Raw genomic sequence first — 13,859 nt, 5'->3', positions numbered from 1 at the left:
ACATGAGTCATCCCTTTGTCCAGCGTATGCACCCTGTATATGCTGCCCACGCTTTAGTCACTTAGAAGTCATCTTGGTTATCAGATCAGTTATCAGAGAGAGAGAGAGAGAGCTACCACATTCACATAACATTTATTATAGTATATTGTTATAATTATTCTATCTTATTATTAATCTCTTATTGTGTCTAATTTATAAATTAAACTATTATAGGTATGTATATACAGGAATAAAACATAGTATATATAGAGTTCAGTACTATCTGTGGGGGGCGGTCTTGGAATGTATCCCCTGTGAATAAGGGGGGACTACAGAGTATCTGCCTCTTTCTATCTTTATGCTTCCACCTTAGCTCATGACACCATAATCTCTTGCTTGAACTATTACAGTAGCCTCCTGGTTTCCTCCTTATACTCGTGCTTCTTACAAGTCATTCTCTGCATAGCAGCCTGAATGATTTTTTTTCCCTTCTTTTTCTTAAAAGAAAAATGGAATGCTTTTAGAATTTGCATGTCATCCTTGCGCAGGGACCATGCTAATCTTCTCAGTATCATTCCAGTTTTAGTATATGTGCTGCCGAAGTGAGCAATGAGTGATTTTTTTTTTTAAGTATAAATCAGAAGTTGGAACTCCCTTGCTAAAAACCCAGATTATCCCGTGACACTAAAATACCATCAACCTTTTGATCTTAGTTGCTAAAATCCCACATTCTCTGGGTCCTAGCCACATTTCCAACCTCAACCACCCTGCTCTAACTTGAACATGCCAAGTTCATTTCCATAGTAAGGATTTTGCAATTACTGTTTCCTTTTTCTGGGAATTATCTTTCCCTTCATTTTCTTTCTGGTAGTCATATTTCAACTTAATTACTACCCTCTCAGCGAGGCCTTTGTTGCCTAATCTAAAGTAACCTCCCATCATTCTTTTTCTCACTTTAGTTTATTTTTTAAAATATATTTTTATTGATTTCAGAGAGAAAGGGAGAGGGAGAGAGAGATAGAAACATTAACGATGACTGGGGTGGGGGGGAGGAGGATGGGAGCAGGCTGGAAGAGGTTAATGGGGGGAAAAGGAGGACCTATATAATAATTTTAATAATAAAGATTTAAAAAAAAGAAACATCAATGGTGAGAGAGAATCAATGATTGGCTGCCTCCTGCACACCCCCTACTGGGGATCAAGCCTTTAACCCAAGCATGTGCCCTGACTGGGAATTGAACTGTGACCTCCTGGTTCATGGGTCAATGTTCAACCACTGAGCCACACTGACCATGCTCCCATCGCTTTTTATTGCAGAACTAGTGGCCCGGTGCATGAAATTTGTGCACAGGGGAGGAGGGAGAGGGGTGTTCTTCAGCCCAGCCTGCACCCTCTCCAATCTGGGACCCCTCAAAGGATGTCCTACTGCCAGTTTACAGGGATTAGGCCTAAACTGGCAGTGGACATCCCTCTCACAATCCGGGACTGCTGGTTCCAGCCTCTCACCTGCCTGCCTGCCTGCCTGATTGCTCCTAACCACTCTGCCTGCTGGCCTCCCCACCCCCACCGCTGGCCTGCTCGCCCCCAAATTTCCCCCCCGCTAGCCTGCTCACCCCCAACTGCCCGGCCTACTGGCCTGCTTGCCCCTACCTTCCCTCCCCACTGGCCTGCTCATCCCCAACTGCCCCCCTGCTGGCCTGCTCACTCCAAACTGCCCCCTGCTGTCCTGATCACCTCCAACTGACCCCCACTGATGGCCTGCTCACCCCCAACTGGCCCCCCTGCTGGTCTGCTTACCCCCAACAGCCCCGCCCCCCAACAGCCTGATCACCCACAACTGCCATCCCATCCTGGCCTGATCACCCCCCGGCGACCCAAGCTCCCAGCCCCTCCTTTTTTTCTTTTTTTTCAGCGCCTCCTTGAGCAGAGGCCAGGGCCAGCTGGAAGCAAGTATATGGGATTTATTTATCTTCTGTAATTGAAACTTTGTAGCCTTGAGTGGAGGCCAGGGCTGGCCAGGGTGAGTGGGAAGCTTGGCTTCCTCCATTGCTGGGGCAACCCAAGCCTCCTGCTCACTCCAGCTCTGTGGCTGCAGCCATCTTGGTTGGGTTGATTTGCATGCTTGCTCCTGATTGGCTGGTGGGTGTGGCTTTGGGTATAGCGGAGGTACAGTCAATTTGCATGTTTCTCTTTTATTAGTGTAGATTCTATTTTTTAAAGGTCAAGTTTGTTGAGATAGAATTTACATACAATTGTGGAGCCACCACAATCAACATGTAGAGCATTTCCATCATCACATTGACGTTCCTCCATCATCACCTCATTTTAAATCTCCGCATTAAATTTATTGCAATGTAATATTCTTTCTTGTTTATGTATTCATTCATATTTTACTCTTTTGTTTCTTTTATTGTCATCAATATAGGACCTTACTTCCTGGGTTACCTCTGTACCCACAGTGCCAGGAACAGTATCTGGTACATCATAGACTCTGAACAAATATTTGTGAAAGGGAGGAAGGGTTGGAGAGATGAAGGGATAGAGGGAGGGAGGAGGAGGAATAGACCTCTTTGAATCTCTATGTTTTCATATATCCAATGAGGACATGTAAAAATATCCCTTTTTTTTTAATTGATTTTTTTACAGAGAGGAAGGGAGAGGGATAGAGAATTAGAAACATCGATGAGAGAGAAACATCGATCAGCTGCCTCCTGCACACCCCTCACTGGGGATGTGCCCACAACCAAGGTACATGCCCTTGACCGGAATCGAACCTGGGACCCTTCAGTCTGCAGGCCGACGCTCCATCCACTGAGCCAAACCAGCTTCAGCAAAATATCCCTTTTAGATTAGCCAAAGAACATATATGCATAACTCATGGACACAGACAGCAATGTGGTGATGGCCAGAGGGAAGGAGGGGTGGGGGCTGGATGGAGAGGGGCAAAGAGGGAGGAAATGGGGACATCTGTAATAGTATCAACAATAATAATGAAAAGAATAAAAATAAAGAAAAGCATTCCCTTTAGAGTACTTGTGAGGACCATAGGAGGTGTTCACTATAAAAGCCCTGAGCACCATGCTGGTGTTTAATGGTGTTCAGTGTACAGAGGTTCCTGTTGCATTTGAAGTCAGTTTACCAATTTTCACTGGCTCGACCCTTCCAATAAGACTGGTTTTCTTGTTTTCCTTTGTTGCTATTTTGTTCTGCGGTGCTGCCCTTCACTGGTCCAGGGCTTCTGTCTCACTAGTGTTATTTCTTCAGGTTAGGATGGTCACTGACCTTCCTCAGCAACCTCCCTACTAGCAGAAGAGAGAAGCTTCCAGTTTCCTTCCTTCTCTGATGATGATTAAATGTGTTTGTTTTTTGGGTTTTTTTTGCAAGACCCACAGTGCTATATAAGGAGCGAAATATAGATTCTTGGTGTCTCCTGGCTTTTTGGCTTTAGTGATTCAGCAAGCCAAGAGCTGGGAGGTTCTGGGGCTGTCTTAAGGATTTGCTGCACCCCTTTTAGTGCTCAACCTTGGTCCAAACCTCAAAGGAGTCAGCACCGTACATGTCAGCCCTGACATCCCTTTCCAAGGGACCGCTGCCCACAGCTGATGTTCACTTCCTCCAGGTTGCAGTTGTTAGATTTCCCATGGCATTCAAGTGAAAGAAAACACTTTGACACTATTCTCTAGCTCCCACGTCAAAGGACTTTTATCTGCATATGCTGGAGACCTTTATTTTCATTCTTCTTAGTTGATTTGTGTTTGAGGACAAAGCTCAGGACACAGACTTTTTGCTCTAAGTAAAGCAGAGATACATTAGAAATAAATACAACTTCTTACCAGGATATTCACTCTAACACTGTGTATAATAAGACAAATTAGAAGCAACCGTGATGTTAATCAACAAAGCAATAATTAAATAAATGATGGCTTGCAGCAGTGTAAAGAATGAGAAGCAAGAATTCTAAGATACAAGGGGAATTTTTGGGGGGTTAATTCTTAGCCAATGTTATTTTTCCATTGATTTTAGAGAGAATGGAGGGGGTGGGCAGACACACAGAGAGAGGAACATCAATGTGAGAGAGACACATCAATTGGTTGCCCCCCACATACTCCCGGACCAGGGCCGTGATCAGGGCTGCAGCCGAGGTATGTGCCCTTGACCAGAATCAAACCCGGGACCCTTCAATCTGAGGGCCGATGCTCTATTCACTGAGCTAAACTGGCTAGGGTACAAGGGGAACATCTTTTAATCAGTATTATTTGAGTATTTAAATGACAATGTAGTTACGGAGTAATTAAATTAATCTAGAATTTTTTTTTTTTTTTTAAACCTGAGAGAGAGCTCAGGGAGCCTCTTTCTAACACCCTTATGTAGCGGTTACACCCTCAATGTAGAAACAGAGACCTGGAGAAATAAACTGTCTTAGCTTGTCAAGGTCATATTTATAAGAATCTGGACTAAGGCCCAAGTCTGTCGAATGCTGTTCACATATCATTCATAAAGTCCACGTGTTACCCCGTGAAGAGGGGAAGCAGGGTGTTTTCTGAAAGCCTTTATACCTATCTGATGCCCTGTCACTGCACAGCTACGGCTCCGAGATACCGATGGCCTTGGGACCCAGGGGAGGCTGGCACATAAAGCATGCTGTGGCATCCTTGAAACGGAAGATACTATTGCATATGATGAGCTGAAACATGATAGCTAATCGCAGTAAACACACCAGCAATTGACTTCTTTAAACCAAGAATTATCTTTAAACAGCGCGAGTATTTGGATGAGGTAAACTTGCCAGGGCCAAAAACGTTCCAGGCAAAGGGAAACACACATGGAGGGTCAGAAACGGAAACAGCTGACTCCTTTGAGGAACAGCAAGATCTTCAGCAGAGCTGGAGAACAGGCCCAGGAGGAGATGGGGAAGTAGCTGGAGATGAGACCAGAGAGAAGCACAAGCCAAGTCTTACTTAAGGAGCTTGAATTTCATCCTGCAAGTCAGAGGGCACCTCTGAGGGGCCAAGAAACTGTCTACAACAAGCATGTCAAACTCACAGGCTAACATGGGCCAAATAAACAAGGTTTAAGTTTACGTGGGCCGCAAAAACACAAAAGCTTCAATTTTCATAGAAACGTAGGTTTATTTCGATAGACACATGCTGAATACAAAGGGCTGAAATAAGTGAGTAATCGTTAACATAAAATAGTAGAACATTTTAATAAAAATTAATATTTTTTTCTTGAACATTAACTTACCAGACACTGAATAACTGCACAAATTAATAAGTGTAACACAAATAAACCTGTTTTTCGTGTTCTCTGAAAGTGAAATATTTCCTGTCACACACACCGAACAAGTCAGTCCAAGACAAATAATGTGGCAATCGGCCGCTAAAATATTCGCTGTTAGTATTAGTAGAGAGAAATGGTGTGCCTGTGTGTAAGGCGCAAGGGAAATGAATGCAACACGATTGTAATAATCAGTCATTAACAAATGTTTTAGTTTGTTATTAATAACTAGAGGCCTGATGCACAAAAATTCTTGCAAGAGTAGGCCTTCCTTCCCCCAGCTGCCAGCACCAGCTTCCCTCCGGCACCCGGGACCCGGGCTGGCTTCCCTCTGGCCCCTTCGTCAGGAAGGACATTTGGAATGATGTCCAGAAGACGTCTGTTCGAAAATTAGCATATTACCCTTTTATTATTATATATTATGCATAACAGGATATTGTAAAAATTAAGTTATAAAATTTTCATTAAAACATTTCTTACATACCATTATGTTGGCTGGGCCGCAAAAATATTCATTGTGGGCCGCATGCGGCCCGTGGGCCACGAGTTTGACATGCTTGGTCAACAATATGTTTCTTTCCTTAATTCAACCTTGCTGACTCTTTCTTGTTCACGAACTTTTGTGACTCGTTGAACCAGTTAAATGCATTTATTTGAGAGATTTAAGGGCTGCAATGTTTTAAAGGGAGAGACTTTTTAATCCAGTGGCAAAGTGTGTGTGTGTTGTGTGTGTGTTAACATGTATTTGGTATACTTTTCCATCAGATGCTATTGGGAGAATAAATAAATAGAAATAAAAATAGTTAGGCACAAACACATATATAAAAATTTAAAAAATGATTATTTATTTACCCCTACTTCAACAGCATCCACCACATACCATTAGATTTAAAAGTCCCCTCCTTCAAAACAGGGTGTAGCCTTTAAATCTTTCCTATATAGAAATTCCACAGCTGCAATAAAAGGAAAAATTCAAAAGGCACACATCCATACAATGACCAAGAACCAGGAAAAATGCTATCATCAAGCAGAAAATTTTGAAAAATTCTAAAGAGAAACAGATGTGGTTAGCCGAGTAGAGGAGAATACATGAGCAGAAAAGTACTGCCGAGACTGCTCTGAATGCATGGCACTGGCCGTAAGGAATAGAAGGGATGCCTCCAGCAATCATTAGTGTGACTGGGGAAACTTCCAGAATGGCAGAAGGAAGACAGCAGAACGTTCCCTCCCAGATGGAGCAGCGAGAGTGGACCAGAGGCAGGACAATACCCTCGGAGACTTCTTAGCCTCGGAAGGGAACGGGAACTGGTGTTTCTGAGAGATAAGCTACTGTAACACATCAGGCATCAGATTCTACCCCTTCCCAGCAAGAACTGGTATAGACTCTGTTGAACAGAAGCAGAATTCTCAGACAGGGAAACATGGGATCTCAAAGACACAGATGGGATGAAAACCAAATATCACCAACCATTAAGGGAAAAGTCACAGCCGTGAAAAGGAAGTACCAAACTCAACTAACGTCTGGGGAGGCTGAATTTATAGAGCAAGAGATAAGAGTGGATTGTAACTATGAAACAAGATTGCCATTACCCTTATAGCTTTCCCACTCACCAAAAGAGCAGGGTGGAGATGGCAGCAGGAATGCAAACTAATTGCCAATTGAAACACTTCAAATTCTCTCTCCACCCCTCCCTCTCTCTCTCTCTCTCTCTCTCTCTCTCTCTCACTCTCTCACTCACACACACACACACACACACACACCAGTTTGCTTGAGAAAATAAAGAGAAGACATTCCAGGAAATAGTAATGCATTTAGGATTCTCCAAGTGGAATTTCCTTTCTTTCCCTTCTTGGTTTTTGTTCCTCCCAGTGCCTCAGAGAAAATGTGAGGGGCAGAGAGCCTGTGCTCCTGGATGCTGGCCCAAACCCTTCTGTCAGGAATTTCCCAAATGAGAAGAGATGGGGCAATGGAAGAAGAGACATTTGAGGGAGGAGACGAAATATCACTGTAAACCAGGGAAGAAGAGTGGAAACGCAGGGTAGGCAGACAGACATCTGCTGCTCTTCTTTCTCTTAGTAACACCAGTTACTACCAACTGCTACTTGCTGCATTCAGATCTTGCTGGTTATTATTATTTTTAAAAATCCATTCCAAATTCTCCTGATTTGTGTCATCCTTCCTAGTGTGCTTATGGATGAGTTCATTTGTAACATTACTTTATTAAAATAGAAGTTTTCTCAAAACAGTCAATATTATCATTATAAAATAAATACGATTATTTTATTCTTAAAAAACTCAAGTTAATTTATTATGGAAAACATTATGGAGTTTCCTCAAAAAATTAAATGTGGATCTGCCATTTGACCCAGTGATCCCACTTCTAGGACTTTGTCCTAAGAAACCCGAAACACCAATCAGAAAGAATGTATGCACCCCTATGTTCATAGCAGTACAATCTACAATAGCTAAGATCTGGAAACAGTCCAAGTGACCATCAGTAGATGAATGGATAAAAAAAACTGTGGTACATTTATATTGTGGAATACTATGTAGGAGTAAAAAAGAAGAATCTCTTACCCTTTGAGACAGCATGGAGGGACCTGGAGAGTATGATGCTAAGTGAAATAAGTCTGTCAGAGAAAGACAAGTATCACATGATCACACTCATGTGTGGAATCTAAGTAATAAAATAAACTGATGAACAGAGTGGATCCAGAGACTCAAAGCATGGAACAGACTGTCGAATCTCAGAGGGAAGGTGGAGGAGGGTGGTTGGGTGGGAGGTAATCAATCAAAGACCTTATATACATATATGCATAACCTATGGGCACAGACAATAGGGTGCTGAAGGCCTGGGGTGGGGGTGGGGGTGGGGTGGGGGGTGGAGAGTTGGGTTGCAGGTGCAGGCAAAAAGGGGGCATTTGTAATTCTTTCAACAATAAAGAATTATTTTTAAAAACTTAAGATAATTTTGAGTGGTGGTGTGGCATTTCAGGCTACTCGCCACTGACTATCTCATGCCCATTCTTTAATTCCTTGCTAACCTGGTCCTTTTGCATGGAACAGATTCCACTTTAGCTTTCTAAATATTTGTCTTTATGTCAGCTTTCTTATTTTATCTTCTTTTTGCCAGATTGAGATTTTTTTTTAGTGGTTGGGGAGGGGATGTTGCAGATGGGCAATTGCTTAACTTCTCTCTACATTGTGATTTTAAAACCAATATTCACCTAACTAAAAAGCAGATGCTTTTTCCTTCTTTATTGTCCAGGGTTTTCAAATGATGACATTTTATCTTCAGACACCTTTCCAGCCACACTAAAAGCCTCACTATTGATGGAAATGCCTTACCTGTCCATGCCTCAATGCTTTTGTGTAGTGACGTGCAGTTCACCAGAAGTCTGACTACTCCTGTAATTATTCTCTCTGCGAGGTGAACTTTTACTACTTCTCCCCAATCTATCCAAAAGCCATCTTTGTTGTGAAATGACCTTTCCTTCTCTTGAACAATTAATCACTTGAATTATTTCCGCCTCTGGTTCCCATATCACACAGGACACATCTCTACTACGAATAGTATTGTCTTTTTACATACCTGTCCTCTGCACTAGACTGTGATGTGTATGCATGTTTAAGGACTTTTAACATGTAATACCAGCTTGCCCCTAGAAAGAACTGAACTAACATTCACTCCATTGTCAGTGTGAGTACCATTTTCCTCCACACAAACAAACACGGGATAGCATAAGTTAAAAAATCTTTGCTAATTTGGTTGACCAAAATTGGCATCTCATTATCATTTAAATTTACATCACATTGATTACGTTTGAGATGAAACATTGAACTATATGTTTTATATAGTAATGGCTATTTGTGTTTTGAACAAATCAGATTTGGAGATTGATTCAATTCTATTATGTTATTATCTGTGCCCCACCCACCCCAACCTCTTACCTTATCCAATTCAACACTTCTGGGAAATACGGTATTTATTTTGCAAAGCATTGCACTATGGTGATCTGATTAAGTTGCTTCATGGGAAAAGACTACTAAAGCCATAATATTTCCTTGGAAACTGGTAGTGCTGAATCAGTTCTTCATAGTTATTTCTGCCTACTCACAGTACTTCTGAATTACACATTCCTACCAGTAAGTCTAATAAAAAGTTATTACACATGACGTGTCACTAATAAATCTGGAGAAAATTTAAAAAGTCCTTGGGAGTCAGTGGAAAGTTGTTTCTTACACTAATAAAATTTTACAATACATTTTATATGTTTGTATTGAAGAATCTTATTAATGAAAGAGGGGGAAAAAAACGATGAGGAAGTTTGTCAATGTTTAATTTCAAGTGAATTTTTATAGTTCCCTCTTAGTGACAAGAATGATGACAAAACTAACAACAGTAATAATAGCTAAGACGTATTGAATGTTTAAAAGGTTATGGGCATTTTTCTAAAGGCTTTATACATTTTAACAAATTTAGTCTATAACTTTATAACTTTTAATTTCCTGGGCTGCAGAGGTTTATAGACATCTTTGGAGACTCTCGCCATCTGGCCGGCAGAGTGTCTGGCCCATGGAAAGCATGGGCAGAAGGTTGGAGGGAGGCAGGAGGAGGGGGTGGGGATGTTTCCTGGCCTCCCTCCTGCCAGCTCCACTAACGGGTGCAGCTGTTGTCTTGTGGCCCTGCATGCGGCTCCCTTCTGGGCCCTGGTAACTCGTTTCTCCCTTTGTGCCTCGGTGGTAGTGATGCTCTACCCAAACCTTGACAGCCAGTCCCTTTATTGAACCTCCTCCAGTACCTTCCCGGATTGCACCATCTCTTTCCTGCCAGGACTCTGGCTGATACGAATGATGGGTAGTTTATAGAATTCTCAGTTACAAATAATCCTGCTCAGAACTTTCATGGCATCCCTTCATCGCTTCAAGCTGCCAGTGTTGCTGTTGAAAGTCTGATAATATTTCAATTCCTGAATTTCTGTCTCTCCAACCCCGGAAGCTTGTTAAATCTTCTTTCTGTTCCTGGTGTTGTGAAATGTCACAAAGCTGTATCTTTTTGAAAGATGTTTTCCATTTCATGTTGGACATTGGGTTCTTAGGATCTGGAATTTTATGTCCTAGAGTGTTGAAAACTTTTCTTGATTATTATTATTTTTTAAATATATTTTATTGATTTTTTTACAGAGAGGAAGAGAGAGGGATAGAGAGCTAGAAACATCGATGAGAGAGAAACATCGATCAGCCGCCTCCTGCACACCCCCCACTGGGGATGTGCCCGCAACCAAGGTACTTGCCCTTGACCGGAATCGAACCTGGGACCCTTCAGTCCTGAAGGCCGATGCTCTATCCACTGAGCCAAACCGGTTTTGGCTCTTGATTATTTTGCTGTTGATTTTCTTCTCTGTGTTTCCAAGTCCTCTCTTGCTAGCATTCATATTACTATAATATTAGGTATTAGATCTTCTTGTCTCATTCTCTAGTTTTTCTGATATTATACTTCTGTGTCTTTTTGTTTGCTTTCTGAGATATTTACCTAACGTTACCTTCCAACACTTCTACTGAGATTTTTCATTTCTGCCATCATTTTTTAATTTTATTTCCAAGATCACTTCTTTTTCCCTTGGGATGAACCATTTTAAACGTAGGTATTTACATTTCATGGATATAATATCTTCTTTTGACTATCTGAGGATATTGGTTCTGTTGGATTTTGAAGTTTTCTTATCCCTACGTAGTCTGTTTCCACCAACTTCCTTTTGTTCATTGGCTTTCATCACCGTTGTTCATGGTAGATGCTTTCCCTTCTGCTAACCCTTGAGTGTTCGCTCATATTTAAAAATTGGAAGTAGCCCTGGCTGGTTTGGCTCAATGGATAGAGTGTCAGCCTGCAGAATGAAGGGTCCCTAGTTAGATTCTGGTCAGGGGCACATGCCTGGGTTGTGGGCTTGATCCCTAGTAGGGGGCATGCAGGAGGCAGCCAATCGATGATTCTCTCTCATCATTGATGTTTCTAACTCTCTCTCCCTCTCCTTCCTCTCTGAAATATATATATAATTGAAAGTAAAAATATGAATGAAAGTCCTGAGTGCATGGATGAGTCTTATTGGTTGTGATCTCAGTTCTAGGGTGACCTGACTGGGCTGGGCAGTTGGGAAAGCCTCAGGGTCAGTGTCTTAAGGTCTGAGCTCTTAGAGCGGTCCTATTCCCTAGATAAGAATCTTCCAATGACTTGCTTGGAAGGTACAGCCTGGCTGTCATACCTGGGAGCTGTGTAGGGGAAGAAGGGCAGGTCCTCATCACTCCTTATGCGAATATCCACTCAGTGCCCCTGTTTGCAGTATACCCCCTCCACTCTCTATTGTAACTGGTATTGTCCTGTTCAGAGATCCTCTATTTTGCCCCTTCAAAGGAGAAAACGCTTCAGTCTTCTACAGGGGGAGGAGGAGACCAAGCTGCTCAGAATCTCAGTATGGATCTGGGAGCTACCGTGATTCCTCAACACACTTTCAAACAATATTCACATTTACCGCTTCTACAAGTATACGACACTATCAAGTCCTGCACTTTCCCCCTCCCCACACACCTTTTCTCTACATTGTAATATATCACTTTTCAGATCCCCTCACTAGTAGGATGGGGCTTAGCTTTCTTGTTCTGCTAAGGTAGTTGCCACTCTCACATCTGCTTTCTAGCTTCCAAAATCTTCATATTAGATAAAGATTTTTTAAAATACAGTAGTCCCCCCTTATCTGTGGGGGATATTTTCCAAGACCTGAAACCAAGGATAATACAAGACCCTATATATACTATGCTTTTTCCTATACATACATACCTACGATAATATTTAATTTATGAATTAGGCACAGTACGAGATTAACAATAACAAATAATGAGGTAGAACCATTATAACAACATATTTTATTTATTTGTTTATTTTCATTTATAACAACATACTTTTAATAGGAGTTGTGTGAATGGCTTTGGGGTCATTATTAAGTAAAATAAGGGTTACTTGAACACAAACACTGCAATACCACGACAGTCAATCTGAAAATTGAGATGGCTACTAAGTGTCTAATGGTCAGGTAGGGTACACAGCATGGGCACGCTGGACAAATGGATGATTCATGTCTCAGGTGGGACTGAGTAGAATGGTGTAAGTTTTCATCATGTTACTCAGATGGCGCATGATTTAAAACTTATAAATTATTCATTTCTGAAAATTTCCACTTAATATTTTCAGACCACCATTTATCACAGGTAACTGAAACCATAGAAAGTGAAACCGTGGATAAGGGGGGACTACTATATATCCATTTAGTATCATTTTAGTGTGATTTCAGGAGGGAGAGAATATTAATGCATTTGTTATACCCATCATCTTTACCTATTTAAAGCTGATTATAATTTCCTATAGCTAAAGAAAGAGATCCATAATATCCTGTTCTTTGCCTTCTAAATACTTTAAAGCACTTCTCCAATATTCAGTTATTTATTTTTAAACAATTTTCTCTTTTTTTTAAAATATATTTTTATTGATTTCAGAGAGAAAAGGAAAGGGTGAGAGAGGTAGAAACATCAATGATGAAAGAGAATCATTGATCAGCTGCCTTCTGCATGCCCCACATTGGGGATTGAGCCCTCAACCCAGGCATGTGCCCTGACCGGGAATCGAACCATGACCTCCTGGTTCATAGGTCGCTGCTCAACCACTGAGCTACACTGGCCAGGCTTCAGTTGTTTATTGATTGCCAATGAAACAAGAGCACTTCATAATTGAGACTGGTAAGATATATTATTCTTACACGGAACTGAGTGGACTTGTGAAAAAGCAGGGATGACTCAAGAACTGTGCTCTGATATCACTGTTAGAGCACATATTAGCAAGTTAGTGATAAGTTCATGATTAGGCTGGATGACTTTGCTGTAGGTCATGGCCACCACGCAAACTGTGACATTTTGTTTTAGCAACTCTCATCTACCATTTGAGAAACCTTCCAATGCATGTATTTTCAGTGTGAGATAGTGGCCACCTCAGCCTTGACAGATTCAAGGGACAGATGATTTTGGATCCTCCCATTGGACACTCTGTCCTGCACTTTGTCATACAAGGTTGTGGGAACCCAGCAGGGAGGGGGTGCGGGGGGGGGGGTCAGATTTAACAGTGTCAGAGGACTTGTTGTCCGGTTGGGTGATTGTTGCTTGGGTTTCTGTTGCTCAAACTGGTTGGACAGTCCACCCTGAGATTATTCCCATTTCTTCAGCCTGACCATCTGGCCTCTCATCAACTCAGCCAGCCCTGATGACCTTCTAACAAATTTCTCGTTTACTTGTTAGCCAGTGATGTTTTAGTCACAAATAGAAACCCTGACTGATAAACATGACAACCATAGGAAGGCAATTTACAAGCGCCACATGAGGTTGGGAGGCGAGGATGGACAGACAAATTCAACCAGTCTTCAGAAAATAAAATTCAGCCGAAACCGGTTTGGCTCAGTGGATAGAGCGTCAGCCTGCGGACTCAAGGGTTCCGGGTTCGATTCCGGTCAAGGGCATGTACCTTGGTTGCGGGCACATCCCCAGTAGGGGGTGTGCAGGAGGC

The 13,859-nt window shown here is 41.9% G+C and overlaps 1 non-coding gene across 1 annotated transcript; it reads right to left on the bottom strand.

Annotated features, from left to right (window-relative positions):
• Positions 1–482: 482 nt before the first annotated feature.
• On the bottom strand, positions 483–589 carry LOC129150829 (U6 spliceosomal RNA). Its single transcript, XR_008557574.1, has one exon. It is a non-coding gene; the product is annotated as a U6 spliceosomal RNA (small nuclear RNA).
• Positions 590–13,859: the final 13,270 nt, after the last annotated feature.

Source organism: Eptesicus fuscus, chromosome 11 (assembly GCF_027574615.1).
Source record: "Eptesicus fuscus isolate TK198812 chromosome 11, DD_ASM_mEF_20220401, whole genome shotgun sequence".
Classification (NCBI taxonomy): Eukaryota; Metazoa; Chordata; class Mammalia; order Chiroptera; family Vespertilionidae; genus Eptesicus; species Eptesicus fuscus.
Note: the sequence above shows the minus strand (reverse complement) of the source record. Positions and strands in the feature narration are given on the sequence as shown.